Source organism: Haliotis asinina, chromosome 1 (assembly GCF_037392515.1).
Source record: "Haliotis asinina isolate JCU_RB_2024 chromosome 1, JCU_Hal_asi_v2, whole genome shotgun sequence".
NCBI classification, from domain to species: domain Eukaryota; kingdom Metazoa; phylum Mollusca; class Gastropoda; order Lepetellida; family Haliotidae; genus Haliotis; species Haliotis asinina.
The window spans coordinates 62,641,933-62,664,539 of NC_090280.1; the positions used below are offsets into that span (position 1 = coordinate 62,641,933).

At 45.9% G+C, this 22,607-nt stretch overlaps 17 non-coding genes across 17 annotated transcripts; all 17 read right to left on the reverse strand.

Moving 5' to 3' along the window:
- Window positions 1-896: 896 nt before the first annotated feature.
- On the reverse strand, window positions 897-969 carry Trnaf-gaa (transfer RNA phenylalanine (anticodon GAA)). The gene has a single exon. It is a non-coding gene; the product is annotated as a tRNA-Phe (tRNA).
- Window positions 970-1,324: 355 nt separating this feature from the next.
- Window positions 1,325-1,397, reverse strand: Trnaf-gaa (transfer RNA phenylalanine (anticodon GAA)). Its single transcript has one exon. It is a non-coding gene; the product is annotated as a tRNA-Phe (tRNA).
- Window positions 1,398-1,752: 355 nt separating this feature from the next.
- Trnaf-gaa (transfer RNA phenylalanine (anticodon GAA)) lies at window positions 1,753-1,825 on the reverse strand. The gene has a single exon. It is a non-coding gene; the product is annotated as a tRNA-Phe (tRNA).
- A 355-nt stretch (window positions 1,826-2,180) lies between these two features.
- On the reverse strand, window positions 2,181-2,253 carry Trnaf-gaa (transfer RNA phenylalanine (anticodon GAA)). Its single transcript has one exon. It is a non-coding gene; the product is annotated as a tRNA-Phe (tRNA).
- A 355-nt stretch (window positions 2,254-2,608) lies between these two features.
- On the reverse strand, window positions 2,609-2,681 carry Trnaf-gaa (transfer RNA phenylalanine (anticodon GAA)). The gene has a single exon. It is a non-coding gene; the product is annotated as a tRNA-Phe (tRNA).
- Window positions 2,682-3,036: 355 nt separating this feature from the next.
- Window positions 3,037-3,109, reverse strand: Trnaf-gaa (transfer RNA phenylalanine (anticodon GAA)). The gene has a single exon. It is a non-coding gene; the product is annotated as a tRNA-Phe (tRNA).
- Window positions 3,110-3,464: 355 nt separating this feature from the next.
- On the reverse strand, window positions 3,465-3,537 carry Trnaf-gaa (transfer RNA phenylalanine (anticodon GAA)). The gene has a single exon. It is a non-coding gene; the product is annotated as a tRNA-Phe (tRNA).
- Window positions 3,538-3,892: 355 nt separating this feature from the next.
- Trnaf-gaa (transfer RNA phenylalanine (anticodon GAA)) lies at window positions 3,893-3,965 on the reverse strand. Its single transcript has one exon. It is a non-coding gene; the product is annotated as a tRNA-Phe (tRNA).
- Window positions 3,966-4,320: 355 nt separating this feature from the next.
- On the reverse strand, window positions 4,321-4,393 carry Trnaf-gaa (transfer RNA phenylalanine (anticodon GAA)). Its single transcript has one exon. It is a non-coding gene; the product is annotated as a tRNA-Phe (tRNA).
- A 355-nt stretch (window positions 4,394-4,748) lies between these two features.
- On the reverse strand, window positions 4,749-4,821 carry Trnaf-gaa (transfer RNA phenylalanine (anticodon GAA)). The gene has a single exon. It is a non-coding gene; the product is annotated as a tRNA-Phe (tRNA).
- A 783-nt stretch (window positions 4,822-5,604) lies between these two features.
- Trnaf-gaa (transfer RNA phenylalanine (anticodon GAA)) lies at window positions 5,605-5,677 on the reverse strand. Its single transcript has one exon. It is a non-coding gene; the product is annotated as a tRNA-Phe (tRNA).
- Window positions 5,678-6,032: 355 nt separating this feature from the next.
- Window positions 6,033-6,105, reverse strand: Trnaf-gaa (transfer RNA phenylalanine (anticodon GAA)). Its single transcript has one exon. It is a non-coding gene; the product is annotated as a tRNA-Phe (tRNA).
- Window positions 6,106-6,888: 783 nt separating this feature from the next.
- Window positions 6,889-6,961, reverse strand: Trnaf-gaa (transfer RNA phenylalanine (anticodon GAA)). Its single transcript has one exon. It is a non-coding gene; the product is annotated as a tRNA-Phe (tRNA).
- Window positions 6,962-7,316: 355 nt separating this feature from the next.
- On the reverse strand, window positions 7,317-7,389 carry Trnaf-gaa (transfer RNA phenylalanine (anticodon GAA)). Its single transcript has one exon. It is a non-coding gene; the product is annotated as a tRNA-Phe (tRNA).
- A 783-nt stretch (window positions 7,390-8,172) lies between these two features.
- Trnaf-gaa (transfer RNA phenylalanine (anticodon GAA)) lies at window positions 8,173-8,245 on the reverse strand. The gene has a single exon. It is a non-coding gene; the product is annotated as a tRNA-Phe (tRNA).
- Window positions 8,246-8,600: 355 nt separating this feature from the next.
- Trnaf-gaa (transfer RNA phenylalanine (anticodon GAA)) lies at window positions 8,601-8,673 on the reverse strand. Its single transcript has one exon. It is a non-coding gene; the product is annotated as a tRNA-Phe (tRNA).
- Window positions 8,674-9,884: 1,211 nt separating this feature from the next.
- Trnaf-gaa (transfer RNA phenylalanine (anticodon GAA)) lies at window positions 9,885-9,957 on the reverse strand. Its single transcript has one exon. It is a non-coding gene; the product is annotated as a tRNA-Phe (tRNA).
- Between the last annotated feature and the right edge of the window lie 12,650 nt (window positions 9,958-22,607).

Here is a 22,607-nt window from a genome sequence, read left to right on the forward strand (position 1 = left end):
ACCCAAAAAATATGGTCAGCCGCCAGAGTCCTGCACTCTGTGCCGGAACCCGGGATTGAACCGGGGGCCTTTAGATCTTCAGTCTAACGCTCTCCCAACTGAGCGATTCCGGCCGACAAGCAAACCTGTCGTTTCAAACGAACTGTATATAGAGCCAGCCAATTGTCTTGTGTCCAAATGAAGGCAGTGTTTTCATTTGAAATTGCTTTGCAGACCACTGAACGTATATTCTTGTGTTGACCAGTCATTCGTCAGACAGGACAAGTCAAAAGTGACAGGGAAGTTTCAACTACATTTCCATGAACGTCTAGAATCTCCACTGAAAAAGGGATCATGAATATATTCTCATGTAAAATAGTTTGCATATGCTCCGGCAGGTGGATGACTTTTGACAAGTGGTCAGAGATGAATAAATTCCTAGACTGACTACCCAAAAAATATGGTCAGCCGCCAGAGTCCTGCACTCTGTGCCGGAACCCAGGATTGAACCGGGGGCCTTTAGATCTTCAGTCTAACGCTCTCCCAACTGAGCTATTCCGGCCGACGAGCAAACCTGTCGTTTCAAACGAACTGTATATAGAGCCAGCCAATTGTCTTGTGTCCAAATGAAGGCTGTGTTTTCATTTGAAATTGCTTTGCAGACCACTGAACGTATATTCTTGTGCTGACCAGTCATTCGTCAGACAGGACAAGTCAAAAGTGACAGGGAAGTTTCAACTACATTTCCATGAACGTCTAGAATCTCCACTGAAAAGGGGCTCATGAATATATTCTCATGTAAAATAGTTTGCATATGCTCCGGCAGGTGGATGACTTTTGACAAGTGGTCAGAGATGAATAAATCCCTAGACTGACTACCCAAAAAATATGGTCAGCCGCCAGAGTCCTGCACTCTGTGCCGGAACCCGGGATTGAACCGGGGGCCTTTAGATCTTCAGTCTAACGCTCTCCCAACTGAGCTATTCCGGCCGACGAGCAAACCTGTCGTTTCAAACGAACTGTATATAGAGCCAGCCAATTGTCTTGTGTCCAAATGAAGGCTGTGTTTTCATTTGAAATTGCTTTGCAGACCACTGAACGTATATTCTTGTGCTGACCAGTCATTCGTCAGACAGGACAAGTCAAAAGTGACAGGGAAGTTTCAACTACATTTCCATGAACGTCTAGAATCTCCACTGAAAAGGGGCTCATGAATATATTCTCATGTAAAATAGTTTGCATATGCTCCGGCAGGTGGATGACTTTTGACAAGTGGTCAGAGATGAATAAATCCCTAGACTGACTACCCAAAAAATATGGTCAGCCGCCAGAGTCCTGCACTCTGTGCCGGAACCCGGGATTGAACCGGGGGCCTTTAGATCTTCAGTCTAACGCTCTCCCAACTGAGCTATTCCGGCCGACGAGCAAACCTGTCGTTTCAAACGAACTGTATATAGAGCCAGCCAATTGTCTTGTGTCCAAATGAAGGCTGTGTTTTCATTTGAAATTGCTTTGCAGACCACTGAACGTATATTCTTGTGCTGACCAGTCATTCGTCAGACAGGACAAGTCAAAAGTGACAGGGAAGTTTCAACTACATTTCCATGAACGTCTAGAATCTCCACTGAAAAGGGGCTCATGAATATATTCTCATGTAAAATAGTTTGCATATGCTCCGGCAGGTGGATGACTTTTGACAAGTGGTCAGAGATGAATAAATCCCTAGACTGACTACCCAAAAAATATGGTCAGCCGCCAGAGTCCTGCACTCTGTGCCGGAACCCGGGATTGAACCGGGGGCCTTTAGATCTTCAGTCTAACGCTCTCCCAACTGAGCTATTCCGGCCGACGAGCAAACCTGTCGTTTCAAACGAACTGTATATAGAGCCAGCCAATTGTCTTGTGTCCAAATGAAGGCTGTGTTTTCATTTGAAATTGCTTTGCAGACCACTGAACGTATATTCTTGTGCTGACCAGTCATTCGTCAGACAGGACAAGTCAAAAGTGACAGGGAAGTTTCAACTACATTTCCATGAACGTCTAGAATCTCCACTGAAAAGGGGCTCATGAATATATTCTCATGTAAAATAGTTTGCATATGCTCCGGCAGGTGGATGACTTTTGACAAGTGGTCAGAGATGAATAAATCCCTAGACTGACTACCCAAAAAATATGGTCAGCCGCCAGAGTCCTGCACTCTGTGCCGGAACCCGGGATTGAACCGGGGGCCTTTAGATCTTCAGTCTAACGCTCTCCCAACTGAGCTATTCCGGCCGACGAGCAAACCTGTCGTTTCAAACGAACTGCATACAGAGCCAGCCAATTGTCTTGTGTCCAAATGAAGGCTGTGTTTTCATTTGAAATTGCTTTGCAGACCACTGAACGTATATTCTTGTGTTGACCAGTCATTCGTCAGACAGGACAAGTCAAAAGTGACAGGGAAGTTTCAACTACATTTCCATGAACGTCTAGAATCTCCACTGAAAAGGGGCTCATGAATATATTCTCATGTAAAATAGTTTGCATATGCTCCGGCAGGTGGATGACTTTTGACAAGTGGTCAGAGATGAATAAATTCCTAGACTGACTACCCAAAAAATATGGTCAGCCGCCAGAGTCCTGCACTCTGTGCCGGAACCCGGGATTGAACCGGGGGCCTTTAGATCTTCAGTCTAACGCTCTCCCAACTGAGCTATTCCGGCCGACGAGCAAACCTATCGTTTCAAACGAACTGCATACACAGCCAGCCAATTGTCTTGTGTCCAAATGAAGGCTGTGTTTTCATTTGAAATTGCTTTGCAGACCACTGAACGTATATTCTTGTGCTGACCAGTCATTCGTCAGACAGGACAAGTCAAAAGTGACAGGGAAGTTTCAACTACATTTCCATGAACGTCTAGAATCTCCACTGAAAAGGGGCTCATGAATATATTCTCATGTAAAATAGTTTGCATATGCTCCGGCAGGTGGATGACTTTTGACAAGTGGTCAGAGATGAATAAATCCCTAGACTGACTACCCAAAAAATATGGTCAGCCGCCAGAGTCCTGCACTCTGTGCCGGAACCCGGGATTGAACCGGGGGCCTTTAGATCTTCAGTCTAACGCTCTCCCAACTGAGCTATTCCGGCCGACGAGCAAACCTGTCGTTTCAAACGAACTGTATATAGAGCCAGCCAATTGTCTTGTGTCCAAATGAAGGCTGTGTTTTCATTTGAAATTGCTTTGCAGACCACTGAACGTATATTCTTGTGCTGACCAGTCATTCGTCAGACAGGACAAGTCAAAAGTGACAGGGAAGTTTCAACTACATTTCCATGAACGTCTAGAATCTCCACTGAAAAGGGGCTCATGAATATATTCTCAAGTAAAATAGTTTGCATATGCTCCGGCAGGTGGATGACTTTTGACAAGTGGTCAGAGATGAATAAATCCCTAGACTGACTACCCAAAAAATATGGTCAGCCGCCAGAGTCCTGCACTCTGTGCCGGAACCCGGGATTGAACCGGGGGCCTTTAGATCTTCAGTCTAACGCTCTCCCAACTGAGCTATTCCGGCCGACGAGCAAACCTGTCGTTTCAAACGAACTGCATACAGAGCCAGCCAATTGTCTTGTGTCCAAATGAAGGCTGTGTTTTCATTTGAAATTGCTTTGCAGACCACTGAACGTATATTCTTGTGTTGACCAGTCATTCGTCAGACAGGACAAGTCAAAAGTGACAGGGAAGTTTCAACTACATTTCCATGAACGTCTAGAATCTCCACTGAAAAGGGGCTCATGAATATATTCTCATGTAAAATAGTTTGCATATGCTCCGGCAGGTGGATGACTTTTGACAAGTGGTCAGAGATGAATAAATTCCTAGACTGACTACCCAAAAAATATGGTCAGCCGCCAGAGTCCTGCACTCTGTGCCGGAACCCGGGATTGAACCGGGGGCCTTTAGATCTTCAGTCTAACGCTCTCCCAACTGAGCTATTCCGGCCGACGAGCAAACCTATCGTTTCAAACGAACTGCATACAGAGCCAGCCAATTGTCTTGTGTCCAAATGAAGGCTGTGTTTTCATTTGAAATTGCTTTGCAGACCACTGAACGTATATTCTTGTGCTGACCAGTCATTCGTCAGACAGGACAAGTCAAAAGTGACAGGGAAGTTTCAACTACATTTCCATGAACGTCTAGAATCTCCACTGAAAAGGGGCTCATGAATATATTCTCAAGTAAAATAGTTTGCATATGCTCCGGCAGGTGGATGACTTTTGACAAGTGGTCAGAGATGAATAAATCCCTAGACTGACTACCCAAAAAATATGGTCAGCCGCCAGAGTCCTGCACTCTGTGCCGGAACCCGGGATTGAACCGGGGGCCTTTAGATCTTCAGTCTAACGCTCTCCCAACTGAGCTATTCCGGCCGACGAGCAAACCTGTCGTTTCAAACGAACTGCATACAGAGCCAGCCAATTGTCTTGTGTCCAAATGAAGGCTGTGTTTTCATTTGAAATTGCTTTGCAGACCACTGAACGTATATTCTTGTGTTGACCAGTCATTCGTCAGACAGGACAAGTCAAAAGTGACAGGGAAGTTTCAACTACATTTCCATGAACGTCTAGAATCTCCACTGAAAAGGGGCTCATGAATATATTCTCATGTAAAATAGTTTGCATATGCTCCGGCAGGTGGATGACTTTTGACAAGTGGTCAGAGATGAATAAATTCCTAGACTGACTACCCAAAAAATATGGTCAGCCGCCAGAGTCCTGCACTCTGTGCCGGAACCCGGGATTGAACCGGGGGCCTTTAGATCTTCAGTCTAACGCTCTCCCAACTGAGCTATTCCGGCCGACGAGCAAACCTATCGTTTCAAACGAACTGCATACAGAGCCAGCCAATTGTCTTGTGTCCAAATGAAGGCTGTGTTTTCATTTGAAATTGCTTTGCAGACCACTGAACGTATATTCTTGTGCTGACCAGTCATTCGTCAGACAGGACAAGTCAAAAGTGACAGGGAAGTTTCAACTACATTTCCATGAACGTCTAGAATCTCCACTGAAAAGGGGCTCATGAATATATTCTCATGTAAAATAGTTTGCATATGCTCCGGCAGGTGGATGACTTTTGACAAGTGGTCAGAGATGAATAAATTCCTAGACTGACTACCCAAAAAATATGGTCAGCCGCCAGAGTCCTGCACTCTGTGCCGGAACCCAGGATTGAACCGGGGGCCTTTAGATCTTCAGTCTAACGCCCTCCCAACTGAGCTATTCCGGCCGACGAGCAAACCTGTCGTTTCAAACGAACTGTATATAGAGCCAGCCAATTGTCTTGTGTCCAAATGAAGGCTGTGTTTTCATTTGAAATTGCTTTGCAGACCACTGAACGTATATTCTTGTGCTGACCAGTCATTCGTCAGACAGGACAAGTCAAAAGTGACAGGGAAGTTTCAACTACATTTCCATGAACGTCTAGAATCTCCACTGAAAAGGGGCTCATGAATATATTCTCATGTAAAATAGTTTGCATATGCTCCGGCAGGTGGATGACTTTTGACAAGTGGTCAGAGATGAATAAATTCCTAGACTGACTACCCAAAAAATATGGTCAGCCGCCAGAGTCCTGCACTCTGTGCCGGAACCCGGGATTGAACCGGGGGCCTTTAGATCTTCAGTCTAACGCTCTCCCAACTGAGCTATTCCGGCCGACGAGCAAACCTGTCGTTTCAAACGAACTGTATATAGAGCCAGCCAATTGTCTTGTGTCCAAATGAAGGCTGTGTTTTCATTTGAAATTGCTTTGCAGACCACTGAACGTATATTCTTGTGCTGACCAGTCATTCGTCAGACAGGACAAGTCAAAAGTGACAGGGAAGTTTCAACTACATTTCCATGAACGTCTAGAATCTCCACTGAAAAGGGGCTCATGAATATATTCTCAAGTAAAATAGTTTGCATATGCTCCGGCAGGTGGATGACTTTTGACAAGTGGTCAGAGATGAATAAATTCCTAGACTGACTACCCAAAAAATAGGGTCAGCCGCCAGAGTCCTGCACTCTGTGCCGGAACCCGGGATTGAACCGGGGGCCTTTAGATCTTCAGTCTAACGCTCTCCCAACTGAGCTATTCCGGCCGACGAGCAAACCTGTCGTTTCAAACGAACTGCATACAGAGCCAGCCAATTGTCTTGTGTCCAAATGAAGGCTGTGTTTTCATTTGAAATTGCTTTGCAGACCACTGAACGTATATTCTTGTGTTGACCAGTCATTCGTCAGACAGGACAAGTCAAAAGTGACAGGGAAGTTTCAACTACATTTCCATGAACGTCTAGAATCTCCACTGAAAAGGGGCTCATGAATATATTCTCATGTAAAATAGTTTGCATATGCTCCGGCAGGTGGATGACTTTTGACAAGTGGTCAGAGATGAATAAATTCCTAGACTGACTACCCAAAAAATATGGTCAGCCGCCAGAGTCCTGCACTCTGTGCCGGAACCCGGGATTGAACCGGGGGCCTTTAGATCTTCAGTCTAACGCTCTCCCAACTGAGCGATTCCGGCCGACGAGCAAACCTGTCGTTTCAAACGAACTGTATATAGAGCCAGCCAATTGTCTTGTGTCCAAATGAAGGCTGTGTTTTCATTTGAAATTGCTTTGCAGACCACTGAACGTATATTCTTGTGTTGACCAGTCATTCGTCAGACAGGACAAGTCAAAAGTGACAGGGAAGTTTCAACTACATTTCCATGAACGTCTAGAATCTCCACTGAAAAGGGGCTCATGAATATATTCTCATGTAAAATAGTTTGCATATGCTCCGGCAGGTGGATGACTTTTGACAAGTGGTCAGAGATGAATAAATTCCTAGACTGACTACCCAAAAAATATGGTCAGCCGCCAGAGTCCTGCACTCTGTGCCGGAACCCGGGATTGAACCGGGGGCCTTTAGATCTTCAGTCTAACGCTCTCCCAACTGAGCTATTCCGGCCGACGAGCAAACCTGTCGTTTCAAACGAACTGCATACAGAGCCAGCCAATTGTCTTGTGTCCAAATGAAGGCTGTGTTTTCATTTGAAATTGCTTTGCAGACCACTGAACGTATATTCTTGTGTTGACCAGTCATTCGTCAGACAGGACAAGTCAAAAGTGACAGGGAAGTTTCAACTACATTTCCATGAACGTCTAGAATCTCCACTGAAAAGGGGCTCATGAATATATTCTCATGTAAAATAGTTTGCATATGCTCCGGCAGGTGGATGACTTTTGACAAGTGGTCAGAGATGAATAAATTCCTAGACTGACTACCCAAAAAATATGGTCAGCCGCCAGAGTCCTGCACTCTGTGCCGGAACCCGGGATTGAACCGGGGGCCTTTAGATCTTCAGTCTAACGCTCTCCCAACTGAGCTATTCCGGCCGACGAGCAAACCTATCGTTTCAAACGAACTGCATACAGAGCCAGCCAATTGTCTTGTGTCCAAATGAAGGCTGTGTTTTCATTTGAAATTGCTTTGCAGACCACTGAACGTATATTCTTGTGCTGACCAGTCATTCGTCAGACAGGACAAGTCAAAAGTGACAGGGAAGTTTCAACTACATTTCCATGAACGTCTAGAATCTCCACTGAAAAGGGGCTCATGAATATATTCTCATGTAAAATAGTTTGCATATGCTCCGGCAGGTGGATGACTTTTGACAAGTGGTCAGAGATGAATAAATTCCTAGACTGACTACCCAAAAAATATGGTCAGCCGCCAGAGTCCTGCACTCTGTGCCGGAACCCAGGATTGAACCGGGGGCCTTTAGATCTTCAGTCTAACGCCCTCCGAACTGAGCTATTCCGGCCGACGAGCAAACCTGTCGTTTCAAACGAACTGTATATAGAGCCAGCCAATTGTCTTGTGTCCAAATGAAGGCTGTGTTTTCATTTGAAATTGCTTTGCAGACCACTGAACGTATATTCTTGTGTTGACCAGTCATTCGTCAGACAGGACAAGTCAAAAGTGACAGGGAAGTTTCAACTACATTTCCATGAACGTCTAGAATCTCCACTGAAAAGGGGCTCATGAATATATTCTCATGTAAAATAGTTTGCATATGCTCCGGCAGGTGGATGACTTTTGACAAGTGGTCAGAGATGAATAAATTCCTAGACTGACTACCCAAAAAATATGGTCAGCCGCCAGAGTCCTGCACTCTGTGCCGGAACCCGGGATTGAACCGGGGGCCTTTAGATCTTCAGTCTAACGCTCTCCCAACTGAGCTATTCCGGCCGACGAGCAAACCTGTCGTTTCAAACGAACTGTATATAGAGCCAGCCAATTGTCTTGTGTCCAAATGAAGGCTGTGTTTTCATTTGAAATTGCTTTGCAGACCACTGAACGTATATTCTTGTGCTGACCAGTCATTCGTCAGACAGGACAAGTCAAAAGTGACAGGGAAGTTTCAACTACATTTCCATGAACGTCTAGAATCTCCACTGAAAAGGGGCTCATGAATATATTCTCAAGTAAAATAGTTTGCATATGCTCCGGCAGGTGGATGACTTTTGACAAGTGGTCAGAGATGAATAAATTCCTAGACTGACTACCCAAAAAATAGGGTCAGCCGCCAGAGTCCTGCACTCTGTGCCGGAACCCGGGATTGAACCGGGGGCCTTTAGATCTTCAGTCTAACGCTCTCCCAACTGAGCTATTCCGGCCGACGAGCAAACCTGTCGTTTCAAACGAACTGCATACAGAGCCAGCCAATTGTCTTGTGTCCAAATGAAGGCTGTGTTTTCATTTGAAATTGCTTTGCAGACCACTGAACGTATATTCTTGTGTTGACCAGTCATTCGTCAGACAGGACAAGTCAAAAGTGACAGGGAAGTTTCAACTACATTTCCATGAACGTCTAGAATCTCCACTGAAAAGGGGCTCATGAATATATTCTCATGTAAAATAGTTTGCATATGCTCCGGCAGGTGGATGACTTTTGACAAGTGGTCAGAGATGAATAAATTCCTAGACTGACTACCCAAAAAATATGGTCAGCCGCCAGAGTCCTGCACTCTGTGCCGGAACCCGGGATTGAACCGGGGGCCTTTAGATCTTCAGTCTAACGCTCTCCCAACTGAGCGATTCCGGCCGACGAGCAAACCTGTCGTTTCAAACGAACTGTATATAGAGCCAGCCAATTGTCTTGTGTCCAAATGAAGGCTGTGTTTTCATTTGAAATTGCTTTGCAGACCACTGAACGTATATTCTTGTGTTGACCAGTCATTCGTCAGACAGGACAAGTCAAAAGTGACAGGGAAGTTTCAACTACATTTCCATGAACGTCTAGAATCTCCACTGAAAAGGGGCTCATGAATATATTCTCATGTAAAATAGTTTGCATATGCTCCGGCAGGTGGATGACTTTTGACAAGTGGTCAGAGATGAATAAATTCCTAGACTGACTACCCAAAAAATATGGTCAGCCGCCAGAGTCCTGCACTCTGTGCCGGAACCCAGGATTGAACCGGGGGCCTTTAGATCTTCAGTCTAACGCTCTCCCAACTGAGCTATTCCGGCCGACGAGCAAACCTGTCGTTTCAAACGAACTGTATATAGAGCCAGCCAATTGTCTTGTGTCCAAATGAAGGCTGTGTTTTCATTTGAAATTGCTTTGCAGACCACTGAACGTATATTCTTGTGTTGACCAGTCATTCGTCAGACAGGACAAGTCAAAAGTGACAGGGAAGTTTCAACTACATTTCCATGAACGTCTAGAATCTCCACTGAAAAGGGGCTCATGAATATATTCTCATGTAAAATAGTTTGCATATGCTCCGGCAGGTGGATGACTTTTGACAAGTGGTCAGAGATGAATAAATTCCTAGACTGACTACCCAAAAAATATGGTCAGCCGCCAGAGTCCTGCACTCTGTGCCGGAACCCGGGATTGAACCGGGGGCCTTTAGATCTTCAGTCTAACGCTCTCCCAACTGAGCTATTCCGGCCGACGAGCAAACCTGTCGTTTCAAACGAACTGCATATAGAGCCAGCCAATTGTCTTGTGTCCAAATGAAGGCTGTGTTTTCATTTGAAATTGCTTTGCAGACCACTGAACGTATATTCTTGTGCTGACCAGTAGTAGTATAGGGAATGATAGTCCGAAAACACTTTTCAAAAACCCCTCTAAAAAGCCTCATTTACTAAATGAGGCTTTGGTGGGACCCTTAGCTCTTGCTACTATTGCCCCTACTACAAAACCACGCCATCACGTTTACCGTGACTTGGCAGGCGGTAACACTGTGCCGTACGGTACGATCAATAATTCTTCTCTTACAAACCCCCTACCCGGCCCATCCCTCAAGTAGTATAAGTTAGGTTCGTCGGCTTTCATATCCACTTTATCTATGTTGTAAGTTTTGATCGACCATATAGGATCGGTGGCTCGCTTACGGCTATCGCCCTCATGTTCCCCCGGCTGGTATAGATACCTAACTAAGGCCCTATCTGGTATCTGTTTCTCCTTTCCACGCAATGGAGCAGACGACTCTGCTAACACTGATTTTAGTTTGATAGCGTCTGCCGGTTTCTTACCAGTGAGCCGGGTTACTTCATGGTTGATTGCCGACACCACCTCGGGTAACCTCGCTACCCATTCAGTCGATCGTTTTCCAGTGGTTGTCATTTCCCTAGCATATTGATGGCCGAACAAGCGCTCAGCCAAAGTCCTATTAAATCTCTCAACTATAGCTTGGCTGCGATGGGCTCCGGCCGTGCCACGTCTGACCTTTGTATCGTGTTTGGCTAGCAGTTGTGAAACGGCACCCATGAACTCCCGTCCTGGATCAACTTGCAGCTCTGTTGGCCAAGTCAGCGGGCTGTGTTTGTATATGCGTTCTAATCCTTTGGCTACTTTGGCCGAATCTTTCGTGGTCAAGGGTTCGGCTTCCTTGTAACGACTGGCTACGTCCACTACGGTTAAGGCATACTTGTACCTCTTATCATGAGGTAGGAACAGTAGGTCTGCCTGGTGAATGCTATTAGGTATGTTAATTCCGAAACTCCTTCTAGGTACGTAGCGTGGCGCCGGCAAATAGATCTGCCACAGGGCTTGTTTTTCAAGCCACGCTTTGGCTTTCTCTGGTGATACTCGTGCCATTTTAGCTAGCTTATCTACTGCGCTAGCTCCTTTCCAATATCCACGCGGGCTGTAATAAATAGCCTCAAATTTTTTCATGTCCATACGCGTATGTGTTTATACCATCAATAGCTATCCAACGTTTCGTGTCCATAGGCGATAGGGACGTCTTGTTTATAGTCAGTCCGTATATCTTATGTCCATCACTTCTAAGCGTGTTCATCTTATGCCTAAAGGTACGGGTCTTGAACAGGGCCTCCTTGAATCTGGCGTGTTTGATGTGTTGTTTCACCACATACTTCTTAACCCCTTTAGCTTTTCGGATCTCACTATTGTCGGCTTTCAATATGGAGTACATCTTAGGCCTCAAACCTATGTACTCAGCTATTGGCGTGCCAGCACACTCGTCCTTCATCTTACCTAGGACCTTTTTATTTACCGTGCTGTGCATGGTATGGGTCTTAGGATAGTCGCTGGTGTCGTATAAATCGATGTGTTTTTTCATATCCTCGTACACGTCCTCGGTTCGAATCTCCATCAGCAGGGAATCCGTGTCAGTGTACAGCACTTCGCACCTGTCGCCGTACTGTTTCTTGAGCTCGTTGTAGTAAAAGTCGTACATCAGGTGTTTGGATAAATCGAGGATACTCATCCCAACGTAAACAGGTCGGTTGAATTTTATGTGGCTTTTCTTCATGTGTATGGCAACTAGGTCGTCTGTGAATATTTTATTACGGTTGAATGCCGGACTGGCTATCAATTTCCTGAGCTTGTCTTCCTCACTAGATCTAACCAGTTTCACGGTTACGCGTTTCCTCAGGTTCTCCATAGTCTTACCAAACACCGAGTTGTTCATGAGCTTGTAGAGATTTTTCTCGAAATCACTGGTGGCTTTTTTTCGTAGGTCTGTGTTCATTCTGATGTAGGGCTCCATCCATGGGCTCTGGTTGAACATGAGCACCCTGTGTATTTTGGTCAGCCTCATACCCAACGACAGGTACAGCTGTAGGTTGCGATAGTGAACTATGTACTTGGTCTTATTCATTAAGTTAGGCACGAGTTTCTCAACGTCCGCCACACGACCACCTGACAAGTTATGTTGGTACTCAGACATCCAGTCTGTGTTAACCTTCATACGTTCGGGTGCAAGGGGATAGCTGTTGTGCGATGTGTGTAATGCCTTGGGATACTCTAAGTCAACTTCGAGGATATACCCTTTGTTCGAATCTGGTGCAATGCTCATAACATCAACGTTTGGTACCCATTCGAATCCCCCTGTAGGTAGATACTGGCTCATGGCCCAGCCGTACAGGTTGTTTGCGTCGAGGTATAGAATGTGATTGGTTGGTTTGTTAGGATCGTAACCTTTCACGTATTGATTATTTGCTTTAGCGTATCGTTTGGATGCCATGGAAATCCCACCTCGCAAGCCCTTCTCAATGAATAGGTGCATGTCGTAATCTGTGAGCAATTCCAAATTAACTCCGGTCTTTCTAAGCAAGGCGTCCCACGACAGACCTGGGCTGGTGTAATACCATGCGGGGTCGAGTTTATACTGCTTTAAACAGGTCCGCCTGAACGTTTCAAACACGTCGGCTAACAGCAGTACATCTGTCCTCAAGTACAGGTCGTGATAATCGCCCAGGTTCTTACAACCCAGTTTATTCCATACGTTAATCGCGTGCGAGTAATCGTCTCGTGAGACTGACGCCTCATTCAGCTTGCTATAAAAGCAGTCGATAGGAGGTAGTCTGGTCTCGGTGAACTTAGCCCAACTATCCATGTACTCATATGGGTATACGCCCTTCCTCATGAGCAGGTGTCTAGTCTCGGCGTCTGTGTATCGATCTGTGATAGGGAAGGTATTGTTGGCCTTGACCAGACTGTCGAGTGACGACAGGAGGAATTGAAACGAGTCAATGAACCTAAGTCCGTTTAAGCTGAAGGAGATGTATCTCTCCATGTTGTTTGGGATGCATGATATATTACCATCGATTTTCGCGATGGCCTGCATGATCAAGTGAGAGTCGTATCCTCTCAAGTTGTGAAAGACAACGGGGATGTTTATTGTCTTAGGATTGATTTTAAGCTTGAGGTTGCACGCGTTGTGAGCGGCGCCTCTATACTTACCAGTTATGTGGCAGTGATCTCTCACCGAATCACCGTTAAGTGGTGAGTCGCACACGTGACAGTTAGTGCTACTGGCGTGAGCTAGCTTGTCGGCTCTGGTCATACGCATTGGAGCGATTTTATACAATGCATTCCTAATAATTTTTTCTTCCTCCTGCAAGCACTTTAGAAACCTTTCAGCCGCGTCAGGACCCCTATACACTACCGGAGCTTTCGTTTCCCCGTCACAACGGACGACAATGTATCCAAACGAACAGGCTTTATGCTCTTGTGTTTTGTGTGTGAAACTCCCACTAGTGGATGATTCCCCTACAATTAAGGCTTCGAAGTCGGCGTATATAATATAAGGCACAGACATTTGGTTCTTGTGGTTACTGAATTTTAGGATATTTTCACCTTCCTTAGGCATGTCGACTCGTATGGCCGTCTGCCCAACACCTTGGCAATCCTCCAGGTGGGATTCTAATAAATCAGCCCGACTGAAACAGTGTAGGCATCGTACACAAAAGTGTTTTTCCCCAACGTGTTTCGACTGGTCGTGCAACAACCGGCTGAGATGTTTTATCCACGTGTAGTGATACGTTTCACCTTTTTGAATCATGAATAAATTAATAACTTGACAATCCTTCACCGGGCTGACCCTGTGTATTATTGTTGTATTACCTTCGTGTCCAAAGACATTTATAGCCAGATTATTCTGTTTTTCTACTTTAGTGATCTGGGATATTGGGGTGGGTTCATCTATACCATCCCAGTTGAGCCCATCGTCCTGTGGATAATTAGAAGGCCTGTTCGGATTAGTGGCAGCTGGAAATAAGGCTGACCTGATAGATAACCTCAAGCAATCGTTTCCTCTATTCTTAACGTTTACTATGGCTTGTTTGTTCTTATAGTAGGGAGGCAAGGCTAGGTATGACCCACCTCTGAACGGCACGTATTTAGCTATGTCTAGATAGACGTTATCGATTTTATCTACAGCCCACCCGGACCCCATGTGTGTGTAGCGTTCTAGGTATTCTCGTATCTGCTGAAAACTATTATCGATTGATGTGTCAATGGTCTCTGCATGTGTGACGACCTCTTGTTTGCCTCGGAAGTAAGGTTGAACATACTCAGTGGTACTCCCAACCTGCTTATCGAGTGACATTTTCACTGTGATCTGAAACTTGATACTTCCTAGATTATTTAGTTCCTGGTTGACCTTATCAGCTATCAGAGGCTTAATATCTGTAATGTCTATGTTTCTATCAATGTGCATGCGCCAACCTCTCAAATAATTGCCCACGGCGTGCTCAGTGCGCACAAACTGTAGGTCAATAGCTCTATTCTGTCGTAATAATTCTACAAGCTGTGGTTTTCTCATACGAGAATACCCACCTAAACCCAAATCGTGTGCCTCGGCTTTCAGTTGTTTTACAGTGGGAGGTTTTGCTACAGGGGTATGTGATAACAATGTGGTTAACCCGGCTTTCCCCAGTTTTGAATAACCCGTGTATCCAAGTTGTTTCGCTTGAGCTTTTAACTGTTTTACCGTAGGAGGGATTTCTAAACCTAGTAATCTCAACAATGCTGGCTTCCGCATTCTAGAATACCCGATAACACCTCTCTGCTTTGCGGCCCGCTTGAGCTCGCGCACAGTAGCCATAGTGTTTACACCTAAGAGAATCAATGTCTAATTGGTCGGCAGTAACTCTTAAAAAATATTTTCTGGTGGCTGGGTACAATTCTAGACATTCTGTCAAATCGTCCCACGTACCTGGTAAAATATATAGTGTGGCTGTTTCAATCCAGTACTCACCTTGGTTATAGTATTCCTTGTATTCACTTATACTCGAAAAACGTTCTATATGGTATTGAGACGCGATATCCCGCTCCCATTCGAAGGGGTGAGTATACTTAACACCCTCTTTAATCCATACCACGTCCACTATTATCTTAAATCTGAAGCTGCCCCATAAGGCCAGTTCATATTTGAATATGTTTTCCACAGACATAGCTATACGTAGGTGTGTATAATCTCTAATTGGAGTCTATCTTGAGCAGTCGCCTACGTTCTTTTATGTAGCCTTTTTTATTCTCGTATATGAGTTGATGTCTGACTACGTTCGCTCCGTGAGCTTTACATAAACAGTAGTGTCCTTTAACCCCGATACCACACACAGAACACGTGTAGTTAGGACTTCCCATATGGAAACAACAGAACCCCTGATTCCTGCATTTCCTACCACAGGCCTCGGTCTTCCCCATAAGTATGTATTCGCATCGGTATGGAGCGGGTCTCATGTTTACTTATATAGGTATTTTAGTTTAATTGCTTAGCAACCAACGCAGTAGCTGCTATACCCAACACTATGAAGCCCAGTTCACGATTCATTTGTCCCTTGGATGGTGTGTAGTACTGAGCGAGTGTGGGTTTATTGAGCGCTTCCAATCGTTTACCAGTTAGTAGGTAGTATTCTTTCATTGCTTCATCGACATCTTTGAATGTTTGAACGGCATGGTTTTCACGCTGGAGTTGTTCGTTAATGAAATCGAGCCTCTGGAGGCGTTTTTTAGCGTACTCGGCCTGTGCTCTTTGTAATTTCTCAGTAGCGAGATCGTGTCGCTTCCTTTCTTCCTGTATTTCAGCCGCGTGATCATCTCGTAGTTTCGAGAAGAGGAAATTACTCCCGGAAAATGCCAGGCCATTCACTAACGCCCCACCAACCATCATAGCTATCGTGGCCATCCTATATTTATTTCATTATATTATCAGGTATTATTCCTTGTTTTACTAGGATGTCTTTTGTGGCCATCGCCATACCAAGGTTCATTATGAGCATACCCATATCCTGCAGGTTGAAATCTAGCTTGATAGTTGGTTGTTTAAGCACCATTTTAGTCAACCGAGCGTACCCTACTGCTAGACTGGCTACCACTGTGGCGTGGTATGCGTCGTTGACGAACGTTTTCCCCTCAGACATTATGTATATGATATAAAATATTAAAATTATAACATGATATGCGGGTCTACCATGGGGGATACCCCCATACCCCCACTGTTGGGGGTTACCTCACTGTTGGGTTGTGGCTCACTGTGGGAGGTGTATAACCATGTTATAACCACGGCAGCAGTTACACCTACAGCCAACAACAGTCGGGTTGGATTGGTCACTTTATGTTGGTTACACCACCGTTTTTTACCGGCAGCTACTCTCTTAGGATTCTTCTGTCTGGTTACTGTGGGGGGTACCACCACTGGGGTCTCCACCGTCACTGGTTCCTGTGAATCCACTGGGGTCTCCTCCTGTACAGCATCCATCTATACTATTATTATTATTCTTTCTCTCAAATTGGCAATGTTTTGCCGTGATAATCGCCGCCGTCACTGGAGCCAACAACATACCATATTTGTGGTACAGCCCGCAGCTGATAGAGCTCACGGCGTGTTCGATAAAAGGGTCTTTCTCGAGGTCCTCCCACAGGTAAAGTCGGCGCTCTGGTGGAATGGGAAGGAATTGTGATACAATACCGGTGTATATCTGGGTCATAGCCGATCCTATTGTCTTTGTCATTTCTGCTCCGAGCCGGGACTCGTATCTAGCGTACAGCTTATCGATTTCTTCGGCTGACATTTTGTGAATTTTATCCGGGGTGTAGTCTCCAAAGTAATGTTTGGCTTTGCCGCCAACAGCCAACGCCACCAGTTTCTCTCGCTTGTCATCAGTGGGACCTGCGGGCGACAATTGTTCGAGCAATTCCTCACACTCCATCTTATAATATAACAAGTAAGATTTAGTTTTAACTATATAATACCCGATACAGACAAAACACAGAGAAATGAAGGTTAAGTTGCACACGACAAACACTTCGAATATCATAGCTATATGCTTAACTTTGCTTAGCTTTAGCTTAGCTTTGCTTAGCTTTAGCTTAGCTTTGCTTAGCTTTAGCTTAACTTTGCTTAGCATACTATATAAGCCACGGGTTGGTCGGTTTTTAGTACGAGCTTAGCGTGTTTAGTTTCAGCGAGCTGTTTCTTCACCCGTTCCCGTTCTAATTTACTCATCACATCGTTCTCTCTCAAACTCTCCTCGAACGAATCCCTGTCCTTGCAGTGAAATAAGGCCACCCATCGCGTCTGCTCCCTGAGGTCTTTCAACACCGAGTTGAACTTCTGCGTTAGCACCCAGACGCTGTGATTTGCATGCCGGCCGGAGAAGGCCAGGTACGATAGCATGTCTCTCTTTTTTGTTATCTCGCGATTAGCGCTGCAGTCGTCCAGTATAAACAGCGTCGGTTCCCCTTTAAATTTCTCGTGAAGAGCTTTCAACCAGTCCTGCAGGCGTGTTCCAGGGTCGATTTTGTGTACGTCCGGGTCCGTCATCACCCAAGGTCGCGCGTATGTTTTATTCATGCTCAGAGTAGGGCACATGATAACGATGTTATCGAACACATCCTTGTAGTAACCCTCCAACATATCCAACACGAAAACGGTCTTCCCACAGCCAGTCTGCCCGCATATGATAGCGCAGTGTGGGTCAGTGGGGAGGGGGAGACCCCCACACCCCCCAGAGGTTGGTAGTTTATTGGGGGGGTACCCCCCACTAGTAGATGGCTTGCACGAATCTCCCATTGTCTATATTAAGTTGCGCGTCCATAATAACGTACAGATATAATTTCAACTTACCAGCGGTTTGAGCCTTCTTATTAATCTGGATGGTTATCCCTTCGCTGCCGTTATCTATACGGCGCCCGCTACCGTGCAGTTTATCATCATCCGTGGATCGCATGTCCAACCATAGGGCATACTTGGTGGTCAGGTATTCACCGATCTGCACGGAGCCGAGGTCCAGGTCCTTTGTTATGTAATCCCCCACTGGTAGCTTTTTTATCTCATCCCACTGCTGGTGTGGCCTCATACCATGACTGAACAGCTGGTTGGGCACGCCCTCGATGGTAACTTCCACCTTTTCAATCTCGGGGTTGAAAAACTTCTCGCTGTCCCTCCGGAATGGATCATAATCCTCCACGGGGACGACCAGGATACCTTTCATCGATCGCGCCGGCACGTTCAGGTTGATATTCCACACAGTGTCGCTCTTATCTCGCACGACTGATCTATGCCTCAGTACGCGATCGTACAGGATAGCCATCTTCCCAGAGTACTGGCTTCGAACCTGCCTGGCCAGCTCCGGGCTAGTGACCATGTCGAACTCCAGAGAGATGTTGTCTATGGCATAACTGGCCTCATCACCGTTCGGCGTACGCACTACTTTGCTATAGTCGTTAAACGTGAGCTCGTATTCGAGCCTATCACCCAGCGCGGCCTGGTAAAACGGCGCGTGTCCCGTGAGCAACTCGAAGTCGAGCGGCACGCAGAATCGATTTCCGTATGCTAGAGCGATGGCCTTTTCACCGTCCGATAGCTTGTCTTGCTGGTCTGTCGTGAAGACGTACCCTATACGCGCTCGGGTTGATTTACTGATACCCTGGTACACATCATTGACTCGTTCTCTCTCGCTTTTCCAGAGATCCTTGTAGCAGTGAAACACGTCGCTGTCGTCGATGCTCAGCACCTCGTTACCGCTGATCTTGACGGTCGTTTTCTTGATGATAGCTCGACCCACGTTCCGCACTAGCTCGCGTTTGTCGTTGTCGGAGGTCAACGTGATATTGAACGCCAGTCGAACAGTGCCTGGTACAATGAGGTCATTCTCACCAAGGTTTGGAAATCTAACCAGCAGAGTTTGGTTCTGGTCTATCTTGCTGGGATTGTTGGTGATGGTCACCGACTGTCGCACGGCTCTGGCACCTAATGGCTCTCTCAATTTTCTGAAAGGATCTAATTTTCTACCGTACATTGTTATATATAAATAAAATATATTTAAATACTAATGGATGAAGACATACCTATGGATGAGATGCCGGGCGCTAGTGCCCAGGCATCCGATGTGCAGGAGACCTCATTTACTAGTTCACCATTGAGCCAACAACTTTTAGAAACAACGGTAAATGATTATTACGAAGGATTAAAAAGTGATAAAAACTACGTTGAACCACAGGGTATATACCATAAGAATTTTTTTATTGATAAAAAGGGTGTTCTACGTCTTAAGTCTGCCCCAAAGGTTGACCTCTTTAACAAGATCAATAAAAAACCACTGGCCTTGTCAACTCTAGCCAGCCGCAATGGTGGTGTTGAATTTATCATTGAACATCTAAACATGCCTGATTACGGTGGTGCAATACCTAAGACCGTTAAAGAAGATCTGCAAGCTACCAGATCCCACCTCACCACTATAGATGAAATGACGCCAGAGCGTGCTACAGAAGCCTCGGACAGCATAGAAAAACTGTTGAGCACCTACTGGGACAAACCGTTACCGGGGTTTGACTTTCCGGTAAGGGAACTGTACGGCTTAGACGAAGCCGTGAAACGCGTGCGTGGAGAACTCGTGAACAACATGGGGAAACTGAACGAAATCGACGAGCACATCGCTAGGGAAAAAACCAAACTCACCGAAACTGACGACGATGATATGAAGAATCGTATCAATGAACGACTACGCGATTTAGAAGACGAGAGACGTACACGATTGGAAGCCGCTTCCTCGAATCGTGAACATCTTCGATCCCAGATCAGTCGCATTCGGGAAACAATCGATAGAATACTGAACGAAGATACAACTTTAGCCAACAGGATTCGGATATTATTCCGGGAGCAAGGGATCACCATCGCCAGCATTCTGACTGCATTGGGTTTAATCATATCAACCCTGGTGGTGTCACTGGTGGGGGGTGCCCCCACACCCCCAAGTGCCGGCGGGGAAACTCCCAGCGGTGGTGGTGGTGTTAAAGACTGGATCAAAAAACTCGGGGAAGGCCTAGCTAAACTGGCTGGTAAAGCCGCCGAAGCCCTTCCCGGCATCCTGGGTAGCATCGTCTCGTGGTTGTTGAGCGCTCTGTCTAAAACTGCCATGTGGCTCAGTCAAAACCTGTGGGCAGCCATCGTCGCCGTGGCGGGTCTGGTGTACGTAGCGGCTAAGAAATCTTTAACCAAATAAGTCCCAAAGTTACCCCACCAACCACTAAGGCTGTTTTATTATCAATATGCTGCTGATAGGTGGTGGAAACCCCCCCACCCCCCGGGGGTACCTCCACATGAACTTTAGGCTCCGGAGGTGGCGCAACTATACCCGTTTCACGTGGTTGGGTATGTGGGATATGTGGGGTGTTAATATCGGGGTTGATACCCAACTTTTGGTCCGCCGTGGCTATGACTATTTTGTTGTTATAACCCACCACTTTTTTTATTCTCAGTTGCATATCACTCGGAGCCATGTACAACCCCACGCCGAACACGTAATTGACTTTCGATCTGGCGTATTCTAACACGTTTTGGTAACGGTCGATGGCCCGCGGGAGATCAACTGGAGAATTGATAGCATCCTCAACGTTGGAAACGAATTGTGTCTGAGCGTCGTAAGCAGTTCCCTTACCGAGGATGTTAGAACGCGTCATCGACTGCGCACCCAACAGCGCCCACACGTACGTTCGAATCGAGTCGTTCAAGCGTATTGTACCAGCACGAGTGAATCCTTTCGATGTTTTTGAGATCATTTTAGTCCAGGCTGTGGCTGCATCAGGATTGGTTTGTTTTATACAGCTGACATGGATCTTTTCATTCGTTGTGGGGCCTGTAAATGTATGCCGGTTTGGGTTGTATGAACCATCTTTAGAACCGGCATAATATTTTCCGGACCTGTAGAAGTACACGAGAACTATACCGAGACCATGGTTCACACCAGGAAGGCGAAAGTCTTTATTCGTTGGAATCTCAAACTCCCCACAAATACGTTCATAAGCGCGTCTATCATAGGGGTTATTCGTCATACTCCACGCTTTATCTTGGGGAAGAGGAGCACTTATTTCCTTCAATATTCGTCTCGTTTGATAATAAATATGAAACAAAACAACCGCCTTACTCAGTTCGTCTATACCATAGTCTGGTGTCACACCCGACCCTGTCGTCGCACACCACACAGCAAAGTTGAGTTGGTTCTGCCAAAACTGCATTGGGTTTTGATTCCAGTTTACCACCGCCTGCGCGTTATTAACGGACACGACATACTTTTCAAAGATATCAATAAAGGTTGTTTTAAACCCCGTACCATCTGCATTCACCACGATTTTCAAGTGTGCTAAATCCATATTATAATTTATAATTCATATATTATAATATGTACATAACACTTCCAGGAATAACGAGCGGTGAGGCCGTTCAGCTGACGCACGCGATCGATAACACGTCAGGTCAACTCGAAGTCGCACTCTGCGATATCACCTACCTACCGCAATGGACTAACATCAATATCAGCAACAATAAGCTGTTCGTCAGTGGAACTCGCAGCCAGATAACTGACGGCTACTACAGCGTGTGCTCTCTAAACGACGAGGTCTTCAAACCCCTGGGAGCCGAACTCAAGATGAACGACTCAAACGGTACAGTGGTGTTAATAAACAACGGAAGAACCTCCTTGAGGCTCGGCCGACCATTAGCGAGGATACTCGGTATGTCTCCTGACGAGATAAAACCAACAACAACCGTCACAGGCACGAAGTTACCCGACCTAGTACCGTACCGAGAGCTATACATTCATCTCGGTCAGGTGAGCACAACGTATAACATTCAAGGAGGCCACCCTTCCACTATACTGAGAGCAGTGCCGGTGAAAACTGAGAAATTCAACGACGGTAGAACCGAGTCGTTTTCACCACGGCAGTATAAGAGATTAACCCAGGGCAACATACCTGAGCTGACAATATCGGTGTTAGATATAAATCATAATCCTGTAAATATAGGATACCTCAGCTTAACGCTTCACGTAACATGACCAGCGCACAAGGACCCGGAGTGAAAAAATGCGTCAATATCGGGATCTCCGACCTCGGAGACACGCGTGGTTTCGACGCTCCCGGAGTAGATGGTAAATCGTATGCCTTGCAACTGAAAAACAACATTTACAAACGCGTTGAAGTCTCCTCCGGTGGAGCCCTAAGTGATATGATAGATACCACAGGGGCAACAGCCAACACTAAGTACGCCCTCGTCAACACCGGTGATGACAACTGGAGAATATACCCATCATTCGGAGGTAAACTGTTCGACTTAGACGATGTTGAGAGCACTACCGTCGTCAAAAACAAACCATATATGCTCGTCTTCACCGAAGATGACAAGTGGGTGTTGTTACCCGATAACAAATGGTTTCTCAATATTAGACTCGTCTCCCCTTACGTGTTCACGGATAACAAAGACAACCACCTAAACAAAGTCGTAAACAATGGAACCCTGCTCGTGGCTTACGTCCCAACTCAGAGACGTAGTATAGTCGTCAGCCCAGTCAA